The sequence below is a fragment of the Corapipo altera genome, unplaced genomic scaffold (genome assembly GCF_003945725.1).
Source record: "Corapipo altera isolate COAL_440 unplaced genomic scaffold, ASM394572v1 164, whole genome shotgun sequence".
NCBI classification, from domain to species: domain Eukaryota; kingdom Metazoa; phylum Chordata; class Aves; order Passeriformes; family Pipridae; genus Corapipo; species Corapipo altera.
The window spans coordinates 65,605-79,667 of record NW_020884969.1 but is presented as its reverse complement, the minus strand read 5'-3'; the positions used below and the strand labels follow the sequence as shown (position 1 = coordinate 79,667).

At 49.8% G+C, this 14,063-nt stretch overlaps 1 long non-coding RNA gene across 1 annotated transcript; it reads right to left on the bottom strand.

Annotated features, from left to right (window-relative positions):
* Nucleotides 1-1,630: 1,630 nt before the first annotated feature.
* LOC113957509 lies at nt 1,631-4,041 on the bottom strand. Its single transcript, XR_003531179.1, has 2 exons — nt 3,774-4,041; nt 1,631-3,628 (listed from the first exon to the last, which is right to left on the bottom strand). It is a non-coding gene; the product is annotated as an uncharacterized LOC113957509 (long non-coding RNA).
* Between the last annotated feature and the right edge of the window lie 10,022 nt (nt 4,042-14,063).

Sequence of the window (14,063 nt, the reverse complement as noted above, 5' to 3'; positions counted from 1 at the left end):
GAGGTTCATTTGACCAGCAGAATCACAGAATCACCCAGAATCACGGAATCATTTAGTCTGGAAAAGGCCTCCAAGATCATCGAGTCCAACCTGTGCCCGATCCCCTCCTTGTCACCCAGCCCAGAGCACTGAGTGCCACATCCAGTCATTCCTTGGACACCTCCAGGGATGGGGACTCCACCACCTCCTTGGGCAGCCCCTTCCAAAGACTGACAACCCTTTCCATGAAGAAATTTTTCCTGATGTCCAACCTGAACCTCCCCTGGTGCAGTTTGAGGCTGTTTCCTCTTGTCCCATCCCTTGTTCCCTGGGAGCAGAGGCCTGGGAGGGAGTTGCAGAGCCAGAAGGTCCCCCCTGAGCCTCCTTTTCTCCAGGCTGAGCCCCCCCAGCTCCCTCAGCTGTTCCTGCTTCTCCAGCCCCTTCCCCAGCTCCGTTCCCTTCCCTGGACATGCTCCAACCCCTCAGTGTCCTAGTTGTGAGGGCCCTAAAACTGCCCCCAGGACTGGAGGTGCCTCAGCAGTGCCAGCACAGGGGAAGAATCACTGTCCTGGCTCTGCTGCCACACCAGTGCTGGTATAGTTCAGGTGCCATTGGCCTTTTTGGCCACCTGGGCACACCCGGCTCATGTTCAGCTGCTGTCAACCAGCACCCCCAGGGCCTTTTCCAGCTTTCCAGCCACTTCTCCCCCAGTCTGGAGCTTCAGGAGGTTGTTGTGACCCGAATGAAGGACCTGGCACTTGGCCTTTTTCAACCCTTTACGATTGTCCTCAGCCCATGGATCCAGCCTGTCCAGACTCCTCTGCAGATCCTTCCCACCCTCCAGCAGATCAACACTCCCACCCAGCCTAGTGTTGTCTGCCAGCTGACTGAGGGTAAGAGTCTCCATGGTGGTGGCTTGCCCTGGGCTCCCTTTGCCATCCACAGAGATAAGAAAACCCTTGTAAGACATAATTCCTTGCTGCACAGAGACTGTTCCTCTGGTTCCAAGGGAGCTGTAGAGGCCATGGGGATGGAAAACTGTGCTTTGTAGATATTCAGATTGCTTACCACACACAAGGGCTCAGCTCAGCCTGAGATGAAGGGGCTCTTCTGAAACAGAGCTGAGAGTCCCTGCAGGTGACCCTGATTTTATAGCACTCCTAGTTTTTCAGTATCTGTTTTCTCACTGCAATTACAATACCTGAGAATGACTTTTGCAGAAAATCTTATTTATTCCAAGCAAAAGAAAATTAATTTTATAAATTTTCCAGACAGATTGAGAACCACTCATTGTTTAGATTTCTGTCCTGTGCCTCAGGAGCTGTAGATCCTTTCCTCAAATTCTCCATTGTCCTCTAAATCACCAGTCTCCAAAGTGAGCAGGATGATCCATCAGAATGGGGAAAATAAATATTCTTTCTAGTATTAATGCATAATGCAAAATTAAATATATTAAAACACCATTGGTGTAGGGAAATCTCTCTCTCTCCTTGGGCTACAGTTCCTGTGTCCCACAAGGCTTTTCCTTCCTGTTGCAGGAGATAGGAAGCACATTTTGTTCTGCATTTAACCAAAAATATTTCATACTTTTCTGATCAAACCACATTTCTAGGGGAGAGAAGAAAAAAGGTGGGGGTGCTAGGGTTGTTGCTGTTTTAAGGGGAATGAAGGTTGGCCATTTCAAGTGGGAAAAAAAAAATTGCCAAAATCTTCTGGAGAGGAACACAGTGCTCCATCTCAAAACCATTTCCATGGTAAACTTGTACCCAGCTCTGCTTGAGATCTCTCCTGATCTCAAGCTTTGGGTGTGGGACAGATCGATTCACTTCCCTCCCTCTGCCCTGACCTCTTCCTTTGATGGCAAGGAGGATCTTCTAACACTTTTCAGATGGTCGCACAGGATTTTCCAGGTTGTCTGCCTGGGATATGAAAGGTTAAACTTTCCCAGGCCTCGACAGGAGCGGAGCTGGGTGACAGCATCGCCCTTGACTCAGCTGGGCTCTGGCACAGAGTCGTTTTCTTTGCTTCTCCGGCGGCTGATAGCCGGCTCCATCCTGCTGGGAGCGATTTCCCTGCTTCCAGTGAGCTCAAACACACACACACACACAGCCCTGTGCACACCCAGGCGTCCACGCCTCTCACAAGGCTCACATTCAGAGGCTCCCCGCCTCCTTTCCCTTTGCAGCCCCGGCATCCCGTCCCCGAGGTGTCATCCTGCCCCTGATAAGGCACAGGGGCGGCTGCCAAGGGAAGGCTCCCAGTTGCTCCCGGCGCCAGGCTGGGTAGAGGCAGACGTGTCTAACCCCTGCCTCCTCCTGCGGCAGCGCCTGCTCCTCTGAAGGGCCAAAAACAGATGACATCATCCCCTCGTTGTGTCCACCCCCTCCAGCATCTCTATCAGCCCCACGGAGAGGCGTGTGCACGGAGGAGCGAGGAGGAAGAGGGAAGGCAGGGGGAGGAGGTCGGGGAAAAGGAGGGAAGGCAAAGGCTGGAGCTGGAAGTTGGTTACTTTGGCAAAGAGACAAGGTTCTGCAAAACTTCACCGGAGAGACTTCAAAAAGGTGGAAAAACTAGAGGCTCGTTTCTGGCAGGTCTTGTTATCAAGGGGAGCCTTATCTCCCGATGGGAATGATGGCTCCTGTGAGCCGGAGTGGCTGCTAACCTCTGGCTGAGCTCTCCGAGGGCCCCGTGGAGCAGGACCGTCCCTCAACGGAGAGGAGGAGCATCCAGGAGAGGGGACTGCATGAAGGAATTGCCGCCGTATTTGCAACCTGCAGATCTGGGAGCAAGGATGGGCTATTTCAGCACGGAACCCACAGGAGCCCAGTCCCTCACTGGTTCAGGAGGAGTGAGGGAATCTTTCCCTGCTCACAGTCCAGGCAGAGATGGGATAGATCTCCACTGGCTGACAACTGTCAGCTGGTTTTACTGGTTTCCCTGTTTCCTTCAGGACAAGACTAGTCCCCCTGGCTTAGATAGCAGAGTGGGTTTAGGCTGAAGCCACGTGTGTAGCTGGAGGTTTTAGGTTGGGAATTAAGTCCACTTCATTGCTTGCATGTCCTAGATACCATATACTGTATGTTTTCCAGAAAGGAATCTTCCAACTTTTCTCTCTGGGAGACTTTCATATCCTGTCAAGCCATCTCTCTCCTCACACCTTCAAGACATCTCTATTGTTGCTCACCCTACACCACCTCCTTGCCACCTCACCACCTCCAAGGTGAAGACTTGCTTCTGGGGTCCTGCTCCAGACCACATCACAACAGGCAATTCCTCTTCCTTCTTAGCTCCACAGTCAACAACATTTACTCCCTGTTGAGGAGCTGCTGTAAGTGAACTTGGCCTTGGCCCATTCCCATTCATAATTCCACTCAGTAGATCAGCACATGCAGGAAAAGAGGCAGTGATGTCCCTCATGTGATGTGAGTGGCATCTATTTGGGTCACAAGAGACCTTTAGAAGTCATTTAGTCCAAACCCCCTGCAACGAGCAGGAACATCTTCTGCTAGATCAGGTTGGATAATGTGAGTTATATACCCTGGTTCACCTTGTCTTTTCTGTGGGAGAGGAAGACGCACTTCTGGAGGACAAATCATACCTCTGTCTTGGATTTATCTCCTTGAAAGTATGGATCCTGCCATGGCCTTTCCTGAAGAGAGCAAGAAACTGAGTTTGAGAAAGGCTGGGCCTGAGACAGGGGTAGAGGAATGGGCTAGAAGAGAGACTTGGACAAGCCCGGCAGACCCCTCTCTTGCTGCCACTCTGGAAAGACACCCCTTGGTCCTATATCACACCTGTCAGCCTTGTTCAGATGTTTTGGACACCCCAGTGCACCTCAAGCAGCATCAAACACCAAGTGTAGGTCAGGATGGTCCATCCCAGAGGGAAACACGGCTGCACTCAGGACCCAGAAGGACATAAAAAACCAACAGTTTTATTGGTGATGGACAAACCAAGCGTGGAGGTGTCTGAGAGCAGATCCTATGTACAGTTGTGTTTGCAGGGTCACTGGGCTGGTTCTTCTGGGGGGCTGGGCTCTGTCCTGGTGGGACCACTCTCACCGGCAGCAGCGGAGGCGGCCGTTCCCGCAGCTCCCTTCCCAGCGCTCCATGTGGAAGCAAAGCCTCCGGCAGTAGCCACGGTTGCTCCTGCACTGCTGGCTGCCTGAAAGGCCTCTGGCTGCTGGGGAAAGAGGGCAGGAGACCTGATTAGGAGATGTGAAACCCAGTCAGAGCCCCACTGTGTTGGTGGATGAGCAATGAGAGGCTTTCAGTTGGCAACAGGGAAATTCAGCTGGATCCATGGTGAAAGTCAGACGTGCTTGGGAGGAGCAACTCCCTCCTGCAAGCTCTGGGAGTCTCCTAGCAACTGGCCTAGGTGAGACACTCAGGTTTGGGTTGGCTAAGTCAGGTTAGATGAGTTAGGTGAGGTGCATCCCTTGGACAGCATCAAAAGATAGAGAAATGTCTTTTGGAACTGGTGTTTTATCTATTGGTTTGTTTGATTTTTTTTTGGTTTGTTTGTTTGTTTCTTGATGTTTTGGGTTATTGTTTGCTTGGGCTTTCTAAATCTTCCTGTTTTGATAAGCAGGGTATATACTGCTTCTCTTTACACACAGCAGAAACACCAAGTTTGGGGGTTCTGAAGGGATGCAATGATACCTTTCCATCACGAGTGGAATGGGCAAACCCCTCTCTCTCCCCTCTTTATCCTCAGGACTTAAATAAATGAGAGCATAAACAGGCTAAGTAAGTAAATCTGCTCTTCCTGGTTATGAGGTTTGGTGTCTGTGAAAGTGATACCACCGTAGTCCTGGTAACATCATAGTGACCTTACACCTGAATGTAACCTGAATTCCTAACATATATATGCAAGAACCAGTGAAAATACCAAGCTAAGGAATGTTCTTCTATTAAAACAGAATCCCAAAAGAAAGCAGACAGACAAAAAAGCAAACTAGCAGTCTTTCTCCCCGCTTTTTGCCCTGAAAGATGGCTTTGATTTCATAGAATCAAAGAAACACAGAATGGTTTGGGTTGGAAGGGACTTTAAAGATCGTCTACTTCCAACCTCCTGCCATATGCAGGGACACCTTCCACTAGACCAGTTTGCTTCAAGCCCTGTCCAACCTGGCCTTGAACACTTTCAGGGATGGAAAATCAACAATCTCTCTGGGCAACTTGTACCAGGGTCTCACCACCCTCACAGTAAAGAATTTCTTCCTAATATCTAATTTATACCTTCCCTCCCTCAGCTTAAGACCATTCTCCTTGTCCTGTCCCTCCAGGCCCTTGTCCAAAGTCACTCTTCAGCTTTCTTGGAGCCCCTTTAGGCACTGGAAAGGGCTCCAAGGTCTACCTGGAGCCTTCTCTTCTCCAGATGAACACCCCCAGCTCTCCCAGCCTGGCTTCAGAGCAGAGGGGCTCCAGCCCTTGGACCATCTCTGTGGCCTTCTCTGGACTTGCTCCAGCAGCTCCACGTCTTTCTTGTGTTGGTGCCCCAGAGCTGGAGGCAGCTCTGCAGGTGGGGTCTCACCTGAGTGGGGCAGAGGAGGGAAATCATCTCCCTCAACCTGCTGGTCATGCTTTCATTTTCATGCATTTGCCACCTCTGTATTCTACTCAAGGAGAATTTCATGGGATTCTCCTTTTTTTGTGGAGAATGAGGTCTGCATCCTCTGTTCAGGAGCAGAGCTCAGGCCCCTGGCTTAGGCTCAGCATTTCTGGGTGAGTTTTGAGGCAATGGGGAGGAGGGAATGTACAACCTGTGAACGTGGGACAGCTGCATCCAGGAACTTCACGGGGACTATCACGGAAGAAACTTGTTCCTTGAAAGCAAGAGTTAGGTCAGCCTTGACTTGAGGGCCCTGTCTTGTGCTTTTCTCCCTCAGGGTAGGAACCTGTCTCTGCTCTCTCGAATTCCTGCAGAAACCCCTGTGAGCATTTTGTCCTTACCGGGAATGTCCTGGAGGAGGAGAATGACAATGACTGCAAAGAGCAGCTGGAGGATCCGCATGGCTCGTGAGTGGAGGTCCCACCACGGGGAGGAGTGAAGGGCTGTAAGGAGATGAAGAAGAGGGAAATCCTGGATTTATAGTGCCCTGAGGGGTTGTGTAACGCTCCCAGAGTAGAGGGAACTTTGTCAATCTCAGGTGCATTTCAACACAACAGCAAACAATTGCATGGGGTGTGCCCGCTCTTGGTCACACCATGTTACAGGCAAAAAAAATCAAGGAAAAATAAAGAAAAGTGAGAAGAAAAAAACGAAAAGGGAAAAATATGAAAAAGACAGGGTTCTGTCAACAAATAGCACTGAGCACTGGAGAGTCTGCTACTGCTTGCTGCTGGAGACAGGATGTTGAGGCTGACTCAGTCTGGCTCTGTGTTTGTAGGCTCGAGCATGTGATGTTAAAATCCAATCCAAGTGTTTGCAGTATCGAAGTGTAGGGTTTTGTTTTTTTTTTTTATTTCCAGATCCCAGTCTCTGTGTTTAGCACTGACAGAGTCAGGTGTGAAAAAATCCAGTCTCCTTCTCAGCACTCCCCAGCACACAAAGTTGGCTTGAAAATAATGGGATCCTTAAAAAAAAAAATCAAAGGTCTGCCTCTCCTTCCCAGCTTCCAGCTGAAAAGAGGCTGATTTCCAAGGTTTTGTTTACAGCTGTCAAGAAAAATGGCAATTTAGTATTTTATTAATTTCTGCATTTATTAAATGGGAAAGCAGGGATTCCTGCAATACTCAGGAGCATTAGGAAAGCTCGTGTATTCCAGCTGTCCCAAGAAAACTGGCAGGCTCTCAGGTTTGTACTAGTTCTCCAGGTCAGTTCTAGGAAATCAGTAGAGGTGTGACCTGTGTTTCAACTTTAGAAAACAACACAAAGCAAACAACAAGCAGAAATCTCCCCCAACTAACAACAAACAGAGGAAGAGGAAATAAAAACTTTATAAAGGTTTCTTTTTACAGCAACGACAGAGCCCAGGCCATCACCAAGTCTTCTGTTTTCCCTTAATTAGTCACCTTGGTAGCTTTTAATTTGCAGGTTAGATGCCAGGTGGTGCTGGAAAATGTAAAGCCCATGTCCTTCAGGCTGCTTGAACAGAACAAGGATCACTTTCATCAAACAGTGCAGATAAGGGGCCTTCACCAGCTGGACTTTGGCTCATGGGACACTGAGCACTGAAACAGGGTGTCATGTAAACTGGCCATGCACGACCTGGGGATAGAAAATGGTTCTGGAAAACTGTCTGTGGGAGGCTTGGCTGCAAGGGTGTGTGTAGAGCCTCTCTGCAAGTGTTGGTGTTCTGTCTATTTGGTGGTACTGCTGGGTGCAGTGCGTGGAAGACCATAACCCACGTCTGAGGATCAGCATCTCCAATGTGAGAGACAGTACAGTGGGATTTCTTAGAATCATAGAATCATAGAATGGTTTGGCTTGAAGGAGACCTTATAGACCATCCAGTTCCAACCCCCTGCCATGGGTAGGGACACCTCCAACTAGACCAGGTTGCTCCAAGCCCAGCCCAACCTGGCCCTGAACACCTCCAGGGATGGGGAGTCCACAACCTCACTGGGCAACCTGTGCCAGGACCTCACCACCCTCACAGCAAAGAACTTCCAAAGGAAAGAATTTAGGGAGAGTTTATCTAACAGAAAAGAGATTGCAACTCTTGAGCTGCAGCCCAGCCAGGGAGAAGTGTGTGGATGCTCATCTGAGTGTTCTGCTCTTAGTGTGTGACCTGAACATGTGTGTGCAGGCGGCTTGATGTGCTCCAGGGATGATGTTTAGAGCAGAGCCAGAGGACCATGTGGCCATGATGTTCCCAGAGATGGATGGCAAAATGCCATGTTTTATCTCTAGCTCAGCTGCTCTCCTGTGGTGGGAGCAGCACCATCGCAGAGGGTGAGCTGTGCCTGGAGATGTTTGGATGCTGCAGGCTCCACAGGGACCAGGATGTGTCCTCCCCACCACCACAAGCTCCTGCTCTCCAGCTGTGGTCCATGGGTTGAGTTGCAGAACTTGCTTTGGCAAAGAAAGCCAGAACTAGACAGTACCAACGAAAACCAGATTTCCTCCAGAAATCAGGGGCAGGAAATATCTGTCCCCTGGGCAACTGCTTGAACAACAGCTGGTCTTGCTCCCTCTGGCATGGTCCCGATGCTGTGTTGGCCTCAGCCTCTGCTGAGCCTACTGGGGCTGGCCCAGCAGCCTCCTGCCTTTTCCTGCTTCCCAACCTGCCACCAGATGTCTTGTTTCAGAGCCCACCATGCACAAAGGCTCATCTGTGCTCAGAGACACGCAGCACAGAAATCATCTCCTGGGCTCTTGAGAGGTTCAGAGGCTGGGGAGGAGTCAAATCAATCTGCATCCACCCTATAGCCCCAAGCTGGAAGGATGTCTCCACTGACTTCATCTGCCTTTGGGTCAGGATCTCAACAGGATTATTTTAAATGAATCCTGGTATAAATTGATGCCAGCGGTAGCAAATCCTTTGGTGAAAGAACCCTTGCCAGCTTGTGATGCCACCTCCCACTGGTGGCTTTTTGCCAAACCCCAAGCCAAGCAGGCACTGATAGAGCCCTGCAATTCAGCCAGTGAAGAAATGACCATGGGCTCAACTCTGGACTCAGCCCTGGCCCAGAAATCCCCCATGGCCTTGGGCAGGCTCTCATTACAGACCACTCTTCTTGGCTTCCTCAGAATTCGCTCCAACAGGTCCACGTCTGTCTCTCATTGAGGAGTCCAGAGCCAGACACAGAAAATGTTGTTCTTTGCCCCATAGGACATGGACAGAGCACACCTTGTGTTCTCACAGCTGAGTTCTCCCCATCAGCTGCATGACCACATCCAGATGCCGGTTGTCTATTACAGATCATTCCTGGAATGTGCCCACCTCCAAACTGTGCCAAGGAACAGCTTGGCCAAGGGCTCCTTTTGCTGACAGCACATGAGAGTATGCACTGACGTCTGAGCCCGAGCCTCACGTGATTCCATTTACTCGTGTAGATACAGTCTCTGAATGCCAGAGTATTTTATCTCCCCAGCACGCCCCTGGAGCTCGCTGTGAGATCTTTCACTCCCCAGGAGGTGGAGGAGCAGCCATGTGAGCAGGTGGAATGTGACCCCCTTTCTCCTGCGTGGGGATGAAAGAAAAGCTGGGCATGCAGGTGGTTGCATTGGTTTGTGTGGGATTGCCAGCGATGTAAGAGACAACCTGGGTCTAAGGGGTTGCCCACAGCTATGGAACCTCAGCTCCTCCAAGCAGGAGCTCATCCAACCACCATCGTGCTCCTGATTCCACAGCTCCAGCCACAATGACGTTCTTAGGGCAGAAGTGGAGGATTTCACCTCTGTCTCACTCCCTCTGCCAAACAAACACTGGCCTGTTGCCTGGGAACAGCAAACAAATTCCAACGAGGGAATTCATGCCATGCCTTGATGAACTAACACCCCCAGCTATCCATGAGGCTTGTGCTGGTCGACAGACCAGGCATGGGGGTGGGGATCTATCCTGGCTGCCTGTATGGCTGCAGAGACCCCAAATATGTGCCTCGAGATGCCTGGATGGGTTTTGCATCTCCCTTAGGAGCTGGTGTAGGTCTAATAGAGTAGTACTAAAGAATCCCTACTTTGTAGCCTTCTATCAGGTACAGACAGCTGGAGTTCAAAGCTCAGCAAAGCCATTCCCACAGAAATCCTCCCCTCCATTTGGCTTTCTCCCATGAGGACAAATCCTCAATGTGTTTTCGGAGCTGACTTTTAGCCTGGTTTAAATTCTCACCAGCCTCCATCTCTCAAGGGATCACAGACTTTACCTTCTCATTACTTCTGCCACCCTGTCTTGCCCCTTAGCTTGTCTGACTGTGCCCTCTACTCCTACATGCAATCATGCAGGTAAAGGGTTGGATTCAGCTGAATCCACTGACTACATGTGAGTCTACACTCTGGGAAATGGTCCCTGTTGGGCAGGACTGGTGGTCCTGCATGGAAATCCTCTGGCAAAGGGTCACACTAGGGATGGCTTTTATTGAGTGCTTCAATAATGAATATTTTTTGGCTTTTGGGTTTAAAGAGTCGGAAAACAGCATTTGAGCAGGAGTGTGGTGTCATGAACAGCTCTGTGCTGAGTGGATGAAAATGGTCACTCAGAGGAGTTTAGTAATGCCCTGCCTATGGCAGGGGGGTTGGAACTAGATGATCTTAAAGGCCCCTTCCGACCCAAATAATTCTATGAAGATTCTATGATTTTTTTTGGGGGGGGTGTTATTTCCAGCCAGATCAGCAAGGAATGGAACACACAGACTCAGGAGAGTGGGACCATGCTAAAGAGACTATTCCTTTTGTCAGCAGCCTACATTTTAATTATTGCTAGAGGGACAATTTTGCTTATAAACTGAGCATTTCCACCTTTCCTGCTTGAAAACTGACTGGCCAGCAGGTCCAAAACATGTCAGGGGCAGAAGGCCCAGTGACCATCAGGGAGATGTGCAAGGTGAGCTGCATGAGCCCACATTTCACTTCCTTTAGGAAACCAGGATGAACCATGATGGGTGAACATTCCCAGATAAGGGGCCCAAATAATGAACTTTGTGGATGAATGTGAGAAATAAACAGTTTAATTTGGAAGAGTGCCTTGATTTAAAACGCTCTCAGTGCTGTCTTCCTACATCAGTGTGCGTCAGAGACAGGGGCTGCATCTGGGAAGGAATTTGGATCTGGGCTCAGCCCAACACTGTTTCCAGCACTGGTTCCCAAGCCAATAGCCAGATCTGGGTAATCTGGCTCTCCTGAAGGTTCATCCAACTGCAGGGGATCTCCAGGGGAGTGCTGGAGAACAACTGGGCAGCTCATGGGTGAATGGAGACATTGGAATGAATGAATTGTTGGATCTCTGGCAATGGGTCCTGACCCTGCTGAGGGCAATGGGAATTTTCCTGTTTGATTCATCAGAGAAAGAATTTCATCTCCCAGGGAGGACTTTTCCCTGGCTCTGACCAGTGCCTCAGCAAATTGGCATAGCTCTCTCATTACATCATTGTTTTCTTGCTTTCACAGAAATGATTGACCCAGAGAGAAATATTTTACCTAGAAAGGGAGACCAGGAGCTGACAAAGGAAGGGGAGTGTCAAAATTTCATTCTGAAAAGACACAGAAGGGCTGAGAGTGGATTTGGACAGCTAATGGATTTAGGCTGATGGAGCTCACAGGAAGAATGCTGCTAGGGGTAAAGAGGCTAATTTCTTTGGGACTATTGCTGGGTGACCACAGAGGAAAGAAGGAGCACCAGAAATGCAGTCCATTGATGGACAGGGCAGCCTGTCAGGGGCAGTGGGACATAGCTTTCAGATCCCCTCCCCTCCATGTTTAAAACAAGTAAATCTGTGCTCTCAGGAGAAACATCCTTCCCTATGAGGGTGGCGAGGCCCTGGCACAGGTTGCCCAAAGAAGCTGGGGCTGCCCCATCCCTGCAAGTGTTCAAGGCCAGGTTGGATGGGGCTTGGAGCAGCCTAGGATAGTGGAAGGTGTCCCTGCCCATGGCAGGGGTTTGGAATGAGATGATCTTTAAAGTCCCTTTCAATCCAAACCATTCTCTGGTTCTATGATTGCCTGTAAGATCCTGGCACAGCCCAGAAAGGAAAAGTGGATATGGGGGGTCTTGCCCAAGAAACACAGACCACACTTGACTTTATGTCAAACCATGTTGCTTTTGCACCAAAAGTGATGCCAAAATCGCTGTCCCAATTACAACTGTTATCTCTAGGAAGGGAAATACAGAGCCACCCTGCTCTGCAGGGAAGGTGAGGGCTGCTGTGTTCACTCCTGGTCAGTGAGGGGGGGGGTCTTACCTCCGGCAACTTTGCCAGGTCACAGACAGGCACTTGCTGCTCTCAAACTTCAAGTTTATTGCTTTCAGGTAAGGAGAAAGGCAATTTCTCATCTATCTGTGACAGGTAACAACCACAGTCCCAAAGGGGTGATAAACAGTTTGGGTGGCCCCAATTTCTTCTTGTCACAGCGTTTCCTTGGAAGCCACAGCAAAAGCGAAGTGTTCAGAAGTTCACGAGCAAATCCACAGTCATGTTTTCCCAGGGGAGCAACACTGACAGAAACCACAAGGTCTCCTTCCCAGCAGCTGTTCCTGCCTTGTCAGTGGAGCCTGCAGCTCTCTGGCTCCTTTGGAAACCTTCAGCTCTTGGTGGTGGTGGGTGGCAAATTTTTGCAGCAGAGAATGATGGGCTCAAAGCAGAACTGAGCCAGGTATTCACCAGAAATGCAGTTTCCAACTCTGCACAAGCCCCCTTCATGGTTACAGCCCTCTGGTCCATGACCATCTCCTGTACATAGAAGCAGCAAGTAAAATCAGTGGGTAAAACTCATGGGGCTCCCTGTGGCACTTTGTGCCCAGCCAGCCAAGCCATCACATGGAGCCTGGGCATCCCCATCCCACAGGACAGCTTCAGACATCCATGTTAAAAATCCAAGTTGCAGAACCAAACTCCCTCAAGGAACATTTTATCATGATTTTTTTTTTTCTGGACGCTGGCAAAGACTGTGCATGGGAGGTCGGGGTGGTCATCCTCGCCCTGCCAAGGAGGCAACTGCAGCCTGAGGAAAGGCAGGAATATTCTCCCAGAGCACAGGGCATCTCCTCTAGGGCTTCTCCTGCAAAGGCAGTGAGCTGCCCCATTTTCTTGGGGGGGATGGAATTAGATGACCTTTAAGGTCTCTTCCAACACCAATCATTTTGTGATTCTATGAATCCCTGCTCATTTTTGCATTACCCCAAGAGATTAAAGCATGCATTTTGCCACCCAGAAACCTGAAGACACCTTTCCTCAGTACCTATAATAATATACAGTGAGGAAATATTATTCCTGTTCCAGATCCCTCTGTTTACCACCTTCCTGGTCTTACCGTGCTGGGTCAGGGAGATGAAGATGAAAACAAACATAAGAATCCTCATTACTTTGGCTCTGCTGGAAAACTGCAGGGCTGAGTGTGAGGTTGTGCAGAAGCCTCTGTGTGCTGCTGGCATGCTGGGTGGCATCCGTGGAGAGGGAAAGAACAGGCAGGAGTTAATTATATTCCAGTCTCAGAAGTAACATTTGCTGCTGAGCAACCCTTTGTGTCGTTCTGACCCAGTGCTGTGGCTCCAAACAATGTTGACTTGCTTCACATTCACTGGTTATCGGCTTCCCTGATTCCCCTCTCCCTGGAAGCTGGCATTTTGGACTGGTAGGTTGCCAGCTGGGAAAAGAGGCTCAGAGGGATCCTCTGCCCTTCACCTGCAGCCAGCAAAGTCCTGGGAAGTGATGAGTGGGAGGGAGGCAACCTGCAAGGGAAGACTCCTGAGGAGCTGCAGAGAGAACGGTGCAGGCTGGGAGTGATTTGTTTTTCATCTGAGCTCTTGTGAACCTGGGTGTGATTTTTTTCCAGCTTTGGCTTCCGAGGAATTTGGGAGGCTTCATTCCTGAGTGTGATGGTGGAGGAGGTGGCTCAGCAATGCACCCTGTGGTGGTAAACCTGTGATAGATGTGCAGCTCCTGCTGTGAAATGTGATATTCCTGCTGCCCCGTCTGGCCCTGCTGATTGCTGTCCCTTCAGCTGTGGTAATGTCACTGCTGTGTGAACACATGCAAAACTGGATGCCTGAAAGAGCAAGGTTAAGATTTCCCTTCTCTCTATAAAAAAAACAAATTAAACAACATAGCTGGAATCATTGAATCATTTAAATTGGAAAAGACCTCCAGGATAATCAAGACCAATCATTCCCCAGCACTGCCAAGCCCACCGCTAAACCATGTCCCCAGGTGTCCACTTAAACATCTTTTAAATCCCTCCAGGGATGGTGACTCCACCACTGCCCTGGGCAGCCCATTCCAATGCTTAACTACTCTTTCCACGAAGAAATTCCTCTTAATGTCCAACCTGAACCTCTCCTAACACAGCTTGAGGCCATTTCCTCTTGTTCCTGGTTGCCTGGGAGAAGAGACCAAACCCCACCTGGCTACAATCTCCTGTCAGGTAGTTTTAGAGAGCGATAAGGTCCCTCCTGAGCCTCCTTTTCTCCAGGCCAAACAGCCCCA